This window comes from Setaria viridis, chromosome 8 (assembly GCF_005286985.2).
Source record: "Setaria viridis chromosome 8, Setaria_viridis_v4.0, whole genome shotgun sequence".
Lineage (NCBI taxonomy): Eukaryota > Viridiplantae > Streptophyta > Magnoliopsida > Poales > Poaceae > Setaria > Setaria viridis.
The window spans coordinates 13,786,287-13,799,184 of record NC_048270.2 but is presented as its reverse complement, the minus strand read 5'-3'; the positions used below and the strand labels follow the sequence as shown (position 1 = coordinate 13,799,184).

General features: G+C 40.2%; 1 long non-coding RNA gene, 1 other non-coding gene and 1 pseudogene across 2 annotated transcripts; 2 read left to right on the top strand and 1 right to left on the bottom strand.

Annotated features, from left to right (window-relative positions):
* Positions 1 to 146: 146 nt before the first annotated feature.
* Positions 147 to 285, bottom strand: LOC117834900 (small nucleolar RNA Z247). The gene has a single exon (XR_004635854.1). It is a non-coding gene; the product is annotated as a small nucleolar RNA Z247 (small nucleolar RNA).
* Positions 286 to 3,374: 3,089 nt separating this feature from the next.
* LOC140223645 (uncharacterized) lies at positions 3,375 to 5,092 on the top strand. Its single transcript, XR_011899008.1, has 2 exons — positions 3,375 to 4,416; positions 4,846 to 5,092. It is a non-coding gene; the product is annotated as an uncharacterized lncRNA (long non-coding RNA).
* A 2,145-nt stretch (positions 5,093 to 7,237) lies between these two features.
* LOC117866431 (disease resistance protein RGA5-like) lies at positions 7,238 to 10,594 on the top strand (annotated as a pseudogene).
* Positions 10,595 to 12,898: the final 2,304 nt, after the last annotated feature.

Genomic DNA, 12,898 nt, shown 5'->3' with positions numbered 1-12,898 from the left:
AGGACCAGAGCATCAACCACGCCCTCATGTTTGCTGATTAGAGAAGTTGCTAGGACTTCGCATACACTGACCACCACCACGGCCACCTTTCCCTGCCAAATTGACAGAGGATGGAGAGCTGCCTCCTTGCTGCAGCTCTAATCTAGTCTCAAAACTCAAGAACTTAGAGTACAATTCAGGCAACGTAATTGGTTCTACCCTAGTAATGAGAGCAGAAGTCAATGGATTATATTCAAAATCTAGCCCATTGAGGATAAATGCTACTAGTTCTTCATCGTCGAGAGGCTTCCCGGCAGCTGTCATCTCATCTGCAAGTGCCTTCATCTTCGCGTAGTATTGAGATATCATCATGTTCTCCTTCTTGGTGGTGGCGAGGGAGAGGCGAACTTTGACATTTCGCGCACGAGTATGAGAGGCGAGCATGTCACCAATCATCTTCCAAAGTTCGGCTGCCATCTTCGTGGAGGTCACCTGCCCCAGGATATCCTTATACAAGGAGGAGAAGAGGAACCCTAAGACCTGCTGGTCAGAGGCGAACCACTCCTCATAGGTGGGATTATCCACCCTGACGACCTTGTCATCAGCTTGCGTCACATCGATCTCAGTAGCTGGAGCGACGGCCTTGCCGTTGATGAAGCACTCCAATCTTGCGCCTGGTAAGGTCGCAAGAACTTGTGCCGTCCATACGGCATGGTTATGGCGCGTCAGCTTCTTGGTGACTTGGGTGCCGAGGAGCGGATTAGCAGTAGACGAACTTGACGCCATGGAGATTGGTTTCGGCGCAGGAAAAAAAATTTCCTGTTGCTTCTGATGCTGTTCGTGGAAATTTTCTGTTGCTTCTGTCGCCGGATGCTGTTGCTAGCGCAGAAATAATCTGGCACAGGGGCTCTGTCGCCGCGCAGGGAGACAGCTAGCGCAGGATTTGTCACCAATCCTTCTGTAGTTGGTGGAGAATTTTGTGTAGGCTCTGATTATCACGTGAAAATCAGAGGTGTGGATGCGTGTAACGTCAACATCCTATCTTGGATCGATGACGGTTGCATGTTAATAGATGCATCTAATGTGATGCAAACAATTACATATATATAGATGTGGCCAGCCAGGCTCTATCTACAACAAACTAGATTTACAAGGAGTATTATCTCTATACAATAACTTAATTCAAACTCCTGACCAATCATTATCCATATCGGTTACAATACATATCTTAACATTTTTTACTCCCTCCATTCCAAATTACTATTCATTTTGACTAGGTACATGTCTTTTGCTACGTATCTACACATAGTATATATTTAGGTGCATAATAAAAACTATAAATCTAGAAAAGCTAAAATAAATAATAATCTGGGATAGAGAGAGTATTATACAATTGGCAGTGCTCATGATATTTAATACAATATCGGCTTTTCGGCAGCCGACAAAGTAGATACTAATTAACCAACAGCTAGCCAAGTTAATTTAGTTACGGTTTTAATTTACTGATGCATGTGTGCGTCTGACGTGTGTTACAGATAAAATGGCAATACAGTTAGACTAACGTGTTTTAATTATACAGGATGCCAAGCTTTATGACAACATATCACGACTACAAAACATAGATAGCATAACACACACTTGTAACACATTTGTCAACGTGTTTACAAATAAGTTTTGTAGGAACACAAAACTATGTGTTACAGAAAAACATTGTAACACATAGGGCTTGTTTTATAAAATTATGTTACGGACCATGATTACTGTAACACAAAATTAGTGTTACGGCTAAAATGTTACAAATATAGTATTATATTATAACACATACAAAATAATGTTACAACTAATATGTTGCAAAGAAACATATATACACTGTTGTCACTCAATGTGTCACCAAAAACATATATTAAACGTTCCTATCTTGTATGGCTTTCTAAAGGAACAATGGAACGAGTTGATCTGGACTATCACTTGATTAGTTGAAGGGCACTTCTGGCTGAGAATGTTGAGACCCCAAGCGAATGAATCTTGAAGCCTCTGCTTGCTGGAGTGACCAGATCAACTCATGCCAGATTATGGGAATTTTTCAGCACGTCGCTGTGTCCACCTCTCCTGCGCATCAACGAAGAATGTTACGGATTTGACATGATGGGTAAAAGGAAGAGAAATCGAAAATTAAAAGGGATAAACTTGGCCTGAACAGTGCACACTGATCGGATCTGCTCCATAAACATTTTCTGGAGCCCTACGTTGACTCATTAATGTACATGTTTAATTAACCGCCATATACCAATGAGAAAAATAAAGAAACTAAATAGGCATTATGTTTATCCAAGGACGTAACTACTATACATGATCATTTGTAGATATGTTATTTCCTAGTACATAGTAAATTGTAGAAAAGGCACTAAAAATTAGCAAAGGAGCCAATATATTAACATCTAATGAGTTTGGAAACCTTATCAATCTTTCACATATATTGTTGGCGCCAATAAAAAAATCGTGCCAAAAAAAATGAGGGGCGCCATCCATCAATGCAACACGGATGAAAAACAAGAGCTCGTAATTGAAAAACAAAAATATGCGGCAAACCAGTTAGCAACCAATCGTGCGCGCCCCTCTCGCTGGTTACGGTTACAGCCTACAGGCCGACGCCCTTTTTGCGAATCTCACCGCCAGCAATTGCTGCACCTCTCGCTGCCGCCGGCATCGCGTCCTCCCCGATCCTTTTCTCTCTGCTTATCTCGGCGCCCTTCGTCTGCATCTCGCGGCTGGAAATTGCTGCGCCTCTCGCTGCCGCCGCTCGTCCTCGACTCCTCGCCGTCCCATGTCTTTCTGCTCATCTCGCCGCCCTTCCAGTACGTCCTCACCGACGGCCATCGCAAATCGCTGCTGTCGGACCCTCCCCGTCCCTTCTCTGCAACCACGACGAGTCCGACGACATCCATGCAGGTCCGTAGGTTTCTATTCTCCCTAAGCCCCTTGCTATGTTTGGTTTGTGGTAATGAAAACAGGAGAATTTCAGGTCGTCCGTCAATATCGAATTCTACCTTTTTGTGTGATTGCATTTTTCATCATGCAATTTTGTCCATGTGGGTTCTCCTTCTTAATTAATAATTTAATACTCCCTCCGTTCCAAATTATAAGTCATTTCAAGAATCTTGGAGAGTCAAAGTATCTCAACTTTGACCAAATTTATATGATAATATAATAACATTTATGATGTCAACTAAGTATCATTAGATTCTTTATCAATTATATTTTTATAGCATATCTATTTGATGTCATAAATCTTTATATTTTTCTCTATAATTTTGATCAAACTTGGGATACTTTGACTCTCCAAGATTCTTGAAATGACTTACAATTTGGAACGGAGGGAGTACAATAGGCAACCTCGACCAAGAGAGTTCTGTGTTCTTTAATCTTGTTTCCACTAATGGGGGTGCGTTGTGGATACAGTCTTGGATTTGGTGGTGAGGTTAACTTCTTTCTTGATGTATCTAAAAATTCAAATGTTTATAGGTTCTCTCATCTTTCTAGAGATTTGAGTGAGTCCCATAAAGCTTTAAATTACTAAAGTAATCATAGTAGAATTAGACCATATAGAAGGCCACAGAAAAATAAAAAACTGGACAGCTCGTGCTAATGCTCCAAGAGACTACAACCATTAGACAAGTTGGGGCTCATAATAAGTCTACAAGCCAACCAAGGCTGACAAATAAACATAACAACCATTGTTCTGATTTGATTATCTTGATACAACCAGTAATTTTGTTACACAGTAACACTTGTTTGCCTATCGGAGACCCTGCATCACCATTCTCCATGTACCAGTTTGCCTTCTCGACAAAGGGATTGGGGCATCTGCCCTAGGTGTGTCTTATTGCATACTTCAGTTGTCTTTTTCCTGGATGCTTATTTGCTCATAGGTTTTTTTTATTAGACTAGATCGATTGGTTGCTCTGCAGCAAAATTGGGCCCCGGCATGTGCCTCTAGGAACCAAACTTTGCCTCTGCATGCAACAAATCGTCTCCGTATAAGTTCAGACTAAGGCTCCGTGTAAGTTCAGACTAAGGCTCCTGACTAAGTGTAATTAATTTATTCCAGACAGATCACTGCAGACCAGGAAGACTGGGTAGTGATGCTCCGCGGTACATTTTTTATGACAAAATTGCATCTATCTTGAATACATTGCCGGTTTCTTTAATCGACTTGCCCATGACTTGTTTGTTGAAATGCCACAGAGATATTAGACTTTTCTTTCCCAGAGATTACTGTTTTCCTTGTTTATTTATGTGCTTTTATGTTTTGCTCTCCAAATTAGTAATAAGTCCACAATGATTGCTTATTGTCCAGTGCTGATTCCAGCTAATTGAACAAACCAGTGTTCCCAAGGAGATCAACTAGCCAAGAAGTGTGGGACCACCTTTGGTAAAGTATGTTTTCCTTTTGTATGAACCGCGACACATTCTTATATCTTCCATAGCAATATATAGATCTTGGAATTGCCTGATATTAAACAAGTTATCGGTACTGTGATTGCAAGCATTACATACTACCTACTCGTCGGTAAATCTCAGGATTCATTTAATAGCAACTTTTCGGTGAAACAACACTAACTGTTGTTGAAATACTAGCTTGCCAGTTAGGATAGTAATCATTTACATGAAATACTGAACCCTCCCTGACAAATTTTACTCATTTACTTTTTAATATATTGTCAATACCTACATGAATCAATTTCTCAGTATTTCAGATTATTATAGAGAGTTTGTATTCAATATGTTACACCTAGCTTTCTGAATTTTTAGTGTACCATATATACATAGCATAATATGTAATGTACAATTTTCTTTCTATGGCAGGTTGAATTGATCGGTGGCTAAATTATTATATCTGCATATACAAGAATGGATAAAGCAGCAATAAAGTTTAACAATACCAGATGTTTATGTTTATATTTTCCTTTTTCTAGTAATATGGACTTTGTACTATTCACTACATTTTCTTATTTGAATCATATCCTTATGTATGTGCATGATGTGAACAACAGAACAAGTACTACGGTTGTAACCTTCCTACAATCAATGCAGCTTGCTATCATTATTGCAATTTATAGTTTTGTGTGATTCTGTAATGTGTTGTGTATGAAAATTTCATATCAACATCATATGACAAATGCAAATGTAAAATAATATTTATTGTAAATTTGAATGTGTTACAATAGGTAAAACATGTGCTTCAAACCATGTGTTCTAAGCTATGTTCTTGTACTCTACCACAAAGTGAAAGTGTTACTAGAGCTTCAAAAATATGTTATTAAGAAACTTATTGTAACATTTGATAAATGTTCCACTAGGTAAGAAATTGTGTTATAGAGTAGTAACACTTTTTTAAGATGCAAATCAACACATAATTTGTGTTCCTATAGATCAGGCTATCGTAACATTGGAAAAAGTAACACTAACAAGATGTGTTACTAGGTGCCATAGTAACACTTTTATTAGCCTATAAAAACACAAGTTGGTGTTACAACAGCCATGTTCTGTATCAAGTTTGACATTCAACTGTTCAAAGTAGGCCTCGTTCTCTGCATATTGTTTCAAAACATAAGACTTTCGTATTGTAGTACTTATGTTTATCTCCTCTGTTCTCATTAATCTATTCATAACCTATTCACTACAAGATTTAGAACTATTGCCTAGGGTTTCGTACAAAGTGGCCGACGGGAACTCCAGCATCAATACTTTCTCCTCTCCAATGGCTGACGGTAGTTTAGTAGCAAAATAGGATTTCCCAAGAGTAAAAACGAATTCCCCACCAACCATTAATTTGCCGACCTAGAATATGAGACCGAATTGACAAAAATACTCATTCCCGTCAGCCACTTGCTGAAGAACTCTCAGCATATGTTACAATTCCTGTAGTGATTTCAGGCCTCTTTTGGCATCTTGTTTCTAGGATATAAGTTGGTGTACGGTAGTAGTGATGTTTTCTCTCTAGGGATACCATACTACTGAGAAGGGTGATGTGAAATTTTGTATTAATAATATAGTTTTTGGAATATTTCTTTTATCTAGCGCATGCTTAAGGCAGAGGCCAGCTTTCTGATGAGTTTCTAATAGGGTCCTTTGCTGTGATCTAATAGGGTTTATCATGAATTTTCCAAAAGCATGTGTTATTTGGGTGGAATGCAAGATGAATTCCTTAAGCTAGCAGGATCAGCAGCAGGTTATAGTGTACAAGGTTTGTCAAGCATGGAAAACCTCTACGCCTAATCAACCTCAACTAAACTACAGATAGCTGCCGATCCATGCGCTGTTGGGAAAGTCCTGATGCCAATCCGTGCGCTCCAGGAGTGGTCATGCCTGTTTCTAGCACTTTCTTGATTATTTTAATTATTTAACTGTTTCATCCATTCCAAAATCAAGGATTGTGATTCTTCTAAACCTATACCTCCTAAGGATAACTGGAGTACCATAACAGGGCCTGAGTAGATTAACATATAATTTTGTTAACGGTATTACGTTACCACTGGGTTGTGGTAGGAAGGTAGTTAAAAATTAAATTAAGCTGGGTAGGAAGGTAGTTTAAAATTAAATTAAACTGGATACAGGTCCTACTATTTTTGTTACCTGGTTCCATCTATTTTGTACCTCTTTATATTTTTCTCTAGGAACCTCCTATCCTTCCATCGTATGATTTCTCTCAATGGATGGCTCTGACTTTTTCAACCATTGTAAAATACTCACCACAGAAAAAGATAGCAGTTGTAGAGCAATCCAACCTATAGTCACCACGTGAAAGAGAGTCCAATCCAGACAAACGTCATGAAAGAGCAATTTGTAATATCTTTATTGTTAACATCTATGATTAAGGGTATCAGCAAAATTAAATATGGTGCTTTTGACTCTCTGGCACTATCTGTTGCATAATGCAAATTCTCTTCATCCCACCAAATGCACTATCTGGTCTTCCCTAAAATCTGGTCTCCAAATCTATTCAAATATCTCAAAAATTAGCCTTCTGAGCAAAAATCATATAATTTCCAAATCTCAAATATCTCAAATCACAGGAGCAAAACATATTTAAGATTGAAATAATACTCAGCGCCAGTTTAAGAAAAAAAATAATTTCTATTGTTAATCTTTAGAAAGGTATTGCTGCCACTTACTGGCCAAAGCAAACGTCACATCAAAGATAAGAGATATTTCAAAACACACATCTTAGCAGCCACAAAATCAAAGGGGGGCCACTTGACTTTGCTACAAGTCCAGGTCCCCAGGGAGCCCGTCTGTGATCTCTCGGTTCGATTACAACACATATACTTCCGACACCCCTGTTCAAATCTCAACTCTCGCTCCTGATAATTCTCCATGCAACTCTTTCCTTACTAGCCTTTAGCTGTTTTTGCCCATGCTGAATCACGCACCCACATATAAATTTGACCTTTGCTATTGAGAAATTGAGATTCAATGATGGAGGGCGCACTGGTAAGTGCATCTACAGGAGTTATGGAGTCAGTTCTCTGCAAGCTCTCTTTTATGTTGGGAAACCAGTATAGCAGGAACAAAAGGGTGGAAAATGATGTGTTGTTCCTGCGAAATGAGCTGAGCAGCATGAACGCAGTGATGCAGAAACACGCCATGTCGAAGGAGCGTGACTTGCAAGTGAAGGCTTGGATGAAGGAGGTCCGAGAGCTTGCCTATGACATCGAGGATGCCATCGATGCCTTCATGGCTCAGGTTGAAGAAAAACTAGATCAGCCTACAGGCATCAAAGGGTTTGTCATCAACAGCATCAGGAAGCTGAGGGAACTGGTTTCAAGTAGTGCAATTGCTGAAGAAATTGAAAAACTCAAGAATCAAGTTCGTGAGATCAGTGACCGCAGAAAAAGATATAAGCTTGATGAGTCTACCTCCAAGGATACTAAGGCAGAAATAGATCCTCGTCTGCCAGCGCTCTATACTGGTGTAGATTTGGGCCACCACTTACATTGGTGTCTATTGTGGGGTTTGGAGGTCTTGGCAAAACCACCCTTGCTAACCAAGTGTATCAGAAAATCAAGGGCCAGTTTGATTGCAGTTGTTTTGTCTTTGTGTCTCAAAGACCACACATTAAGAAGGTTCTAGTGGATCTACTTTCTGGACTGGGTGGTGCTGGCAACATGTGGGATAATGAGCAGAAGCTTATCAATCAAATCAGAGAGTTTCTCCACGACAAGAGGTGCGTGTGCAAAAAATGTGCTGAAATTCATACCATCAGAAATTCTCTAAGATTCTTTTATGTTCTTATTTGTTGAATTGATTTTTGTGAATAGGTATCTAATTGTTATAGATGATATATGGAGCATATCAGAATGGGAGATATTGAAGTGTATATTGCCCGAGAACAGTATTGGTAGCCGAATAATTACAACTACACGCATTTTGGACATAGCCAAATCATGTTGTTCTAGCTTCAATGGGCATATTTACCCCATTGAGCCGTTAAGTGATGACAACTCCAGAATGCTGTTTTTCAGAAGAATCTTTCACACTCCGGACAGTTGCCCCTCACATTTGGAAGAGCTTTCCGTAGCAATTTTAAGAAAATGTGGTGGTTTGCCATTGGCTATACTTCACATAGCCAGTTTATTGGCTACCAAATCTGATACAAAGGATGAGTGGGAGTTGGTGCTAAACTCTATTGGCTCTGCACTTGAAAATAACCATACTTTGCAAGGGATGAAACAGATACTATTGCTTAGCTTCTATGATCTTCCACCTTATTTGAAGACTTGCTTACTGTATCTAAGTATATATCCAGAGGATTATAAGATAACGCCAAGAAGCTTGATAAGGAGATGGATAGCTGAAGGTTTTATTGCTGAAGAGAGGGGTAAAAGATTGGAGCAGATAGCACAGAGCTACATTAATGATCTTACTAATAGAAGTATGATCACACCCATGGATATTGGTTACGATGGCCATGTCTATCAAGTGCATGACATGGTACTCAGCATTATCAAATCTTTGTCAGCTGAAGAGAATTTTGTAACCATAATAGATGGACAACAGAGCAGTCCTCTGCCAACAAAGATTCGCCGACTGTCCCTCCACTTCAATGATTCTCAGGATGAAGTAATGAAAACAATCACAACGAACCAACATTGCATACGTTCAGTTATAGTTATTGGCTTTACGAAGCAGGTACCAAATTTTTCAAATTCCCGAACTCTGCGTTTGTTAGACTTAGGTTGCTGTGAATGGCTGCAAGACCACCACATCGAATGTATCGGGAGTATGCTCCACTTGAAACATCTACAGATGCTGAATGTAAAATTTTGTTCCATTGAGATACTTCCAGAGACAGTTGTTCAATTGAGGAAACTAATTTGTTTGTATGTGAGCTCAGTGAAACTACCAGACAGGATTGGAAATATGCAACTTCTAGAGGAATTGTCACATATTCTTTTGTCAAGCAGCTCTATACGGTTGGCTGAAGAGCTTGGTTCGCTAAGGAATCTAAGGCATCTTACAATAACTGTGGAAGACCCTAGTGAGATGGAAGATCGTGGGACGAGATACAAGGAAGTTCTGCTCTCTTCTATCTATCAGTTGGGAAGAGACAACCTTGAATCACTGTCATTTGATTACAGGGGTCAAGAAGATTTCATTCTAGATTCATCAATGGGCTTAGCTCTGCAGCGTCTTCGAAAGTTTATTGTTATGAAACCTCTTTCTAGAGTTCCAAAGTGGATGAGCACGACTGTCAATCTCACACGCCTAGAACTGGACATCTCTAGAATGGAAGAAGGTGATATTGAAATACTAAAATGCATATCAAATCTACTCTTCCTCCGCCTGGTCTTCACAGGACATGCCCCCAGTGGGAGGATCGTCATTGACGATCAAGGTTTCCAATGTTTAAATGAGTTCTATCTTATATGTTTCATTCCGGGAATGTGGCTGGTGTTTGCTCCTGGAGCTATGCCCAAACTACAAAGGTATCACCTTACTTTCAAACCAGAGTCCAATAGCGATGATTTCAGGTTTGGTCTCAAGCACCTTGCAAGCCTCCAAAATGTCACAGTGGTTATTGTCCCTACTTGTGCTACAAATGTGGACATATCGGTTGCAGAGACCACCATCAGGAATGCAACCAATATACATCCTAATCAACCAATAGTTGAAATTCATACATGGCAGTAGGACTACAAAGCTATGGATTGAAAACATGGCCTTGTCACTGAAAGGTGCCGGAGCAGGGTCACATTAACAGAAGAATGCAGAATTTTGAAATAAAGAATGTAGAATTATTACCATCAAATGTGCTTGGCGTGGTGAACAAAGAAGACAAAGACCTGGCAAACTCTTTAATTTGGATCTGTAGGTCTTCTATGCCCAGTTGTTATCCGTTCTAAGACAGCTTTGTGGTACAGTAGCAACACCTGTGGTTGGGTATCAACTTTTTTTACAACAGAATTGTTAGTCGAAAGAAATTTCCCAAAGCTATAGACTTTACACTTGTAATGCCTTTCTTCTAGTTGTACGTACAGTGCTTTGGTAAATTAGTTCAGTTTGTATGCCTGAGACCATTTTAAAACTAGTCAATGTCACGATTTTTTTTCTCTGAGTCTTGTGTGGTGGAATAGAATATAACAATAATGCAGTACAAATATAAAACATTTATTTGTTAGGTTTAGAAACTACATTTTCCATAACGGAGTGGTATTTCTCCTTATTATCTACTATTATTGCAGAATACATCAAAGCCCTTTATGGATGATATTGCAGTGCATGTAACAAAACTATAAACAGCATGCTAGAAGAAAATTAAAGTAGCATTTACAGCTACAAATTTTCAAAATACAGAAAAGTTTGTGTGTCAGATTTTATGAAGAAGTGCTAAGAAGCATGAATAAATCGTCAACTCACCAGATCACGACAAATTAGAATAAAAAATGTAGAGTATGATATGGAGAATTACATTTAGCTATTCACCACTATGTGAAATTGGGTGAATAATCCGAAAATTGCATCTGTAGTTGCAAGTTGGTCCAAATACACATAAGCTGAACAAAAGATTGATGTATGCGAAACCCTAAATTATGTGTAGCTCCAACTGTATCATACAAACAGAGGTACGAACGGAAGGAACAAAGAGAGAAAATCGAGCACCTTTCAACCCCGCTTGCTCCAAGGCTGAGTGCCTCCTAGCCCTGCAAATCGGTATCAATGACCCGGCGACCAACGGCGCTCGGCGCTTCCTGACCCACGTGATGCATCACCTCATGGGTGGATCCGGACTCATAAACCCACCACCCTTGGTCATCCACACATACTCCTTCCCGTAGGAGCTTTCCATTATCTCCCCTACAAGGAGGTACCCTACTACCGTCAGATATTGTTTTCTGTCAGCTGACTGTGAGGAAAAGTTGATCTTTCCTGACCAGCGCATCCTGTCAAACAATTCTTTATGGTTTGCCAGCAGGAACTACATTCCTGATGGCACTACTGGAACCTCATCGGTGTGGTTTATAGGCCTAGAACAACGAAGCCGACACGGATGAGATCGTCTTTCCATGCCGGTTAATAAGTAAAATGCACTAGCAGTACATGAACTTGGCAGCAAGTGTCATCTAAATCCCCGAACTCTCAAAATGCACATTGAAACCCCTAAACTTGCTAATTGGTTCACGTGAGATCCAAAGCACAGTTACTTAGGTTAAACGCCCACGTGTCTGCTGACGTGGCGCTGGGTAGGACCCCTCATCCTCTCTTTCTCCCTTATCGCCATCTTTGGTGCTGGCCTACGCTGCCATTGCTCGCTGCTCGGCCCATCCACCCCGCCATCACTGGGCACGACTGCGCTTGCCCCGACCTCATGCTGCAAAAGCTGGCCTTATCCGCCGGCGCTCGCCCTGACCCCGACCACCCTCTCATCCCCCTCCTTCATGGCCACCGGCGAGCACCACCCCTCCCTGATGCACTCACTTGCACCCTCGTCCGTGTGTTGTAGAGCCGGCGATCGCACCACGCGAAAAAGGTCGCCTTTGCATCATCCATGCCCGCAGCCGATGCTCCACCAATGTTTATATTCATTGCCTCGCTGGGGAGAAGTCCCGGGCCAGCGGAAACGAAGGGGAAAAATCCAAGCAATGATCCGCAAAATCAAAGGGGTAACTCACATTTCTCATCAGCGAAAGCATACATGACACTGACAGGACATCAACAGATACATCCAGTTTTTAAGTGGCTTTGGAAATCAAGATGTCAGAACAAACACAAAGTCTTCTTTTGGTTAATACTCAATGACCGGTTAAGTACAAGGAATGTCCTTCGACATAAACGGATGATCCTACCCTCATATTCATGTGTTTTATGTACTTGTAACGGCGAAGAGACCTTGTTTCATCTTATGTTGGAATGCTCATTTGCTCAAGAATGTTGGATCCACTTATGTCTCTTTCCAAATTTGTTAGATGAGCCGTTTGATATCCTCAGCAGCTTCAAGACACAGTTACTAGTCAAGTTCTCAATGGAAATCATCATCCTCATGTGTTAGTGTATTTGGATGGCTAGAAATGATTTTATTTTTAAAGGTATTACTCCCTCAGTGCAAGGAGCACTTTCACGCTTTAAGGTGGTGTTTACCTAGGTTATACTACGAGTAAAACATCCATGGAAAATCCAAATGCAGGATTGGCTAGAGCGAGCCTTGTAATTTTTCTGATTTTCTTCTTTTCCTTCCATGTCTCTTGATACGTATATATGAACTTTCTTTTTATTTTAATATATAGCCAGCAGAGGTTAACACCCTTTCTTTTTATTTTAATATATAGCCAGCAGAGGTTAACACCCTTTCTTTTTATTTTAATATATAGCCAGCAGAGGTTAACACCCCTCCTGTTTCATCCAAAGATTGAAATGGACA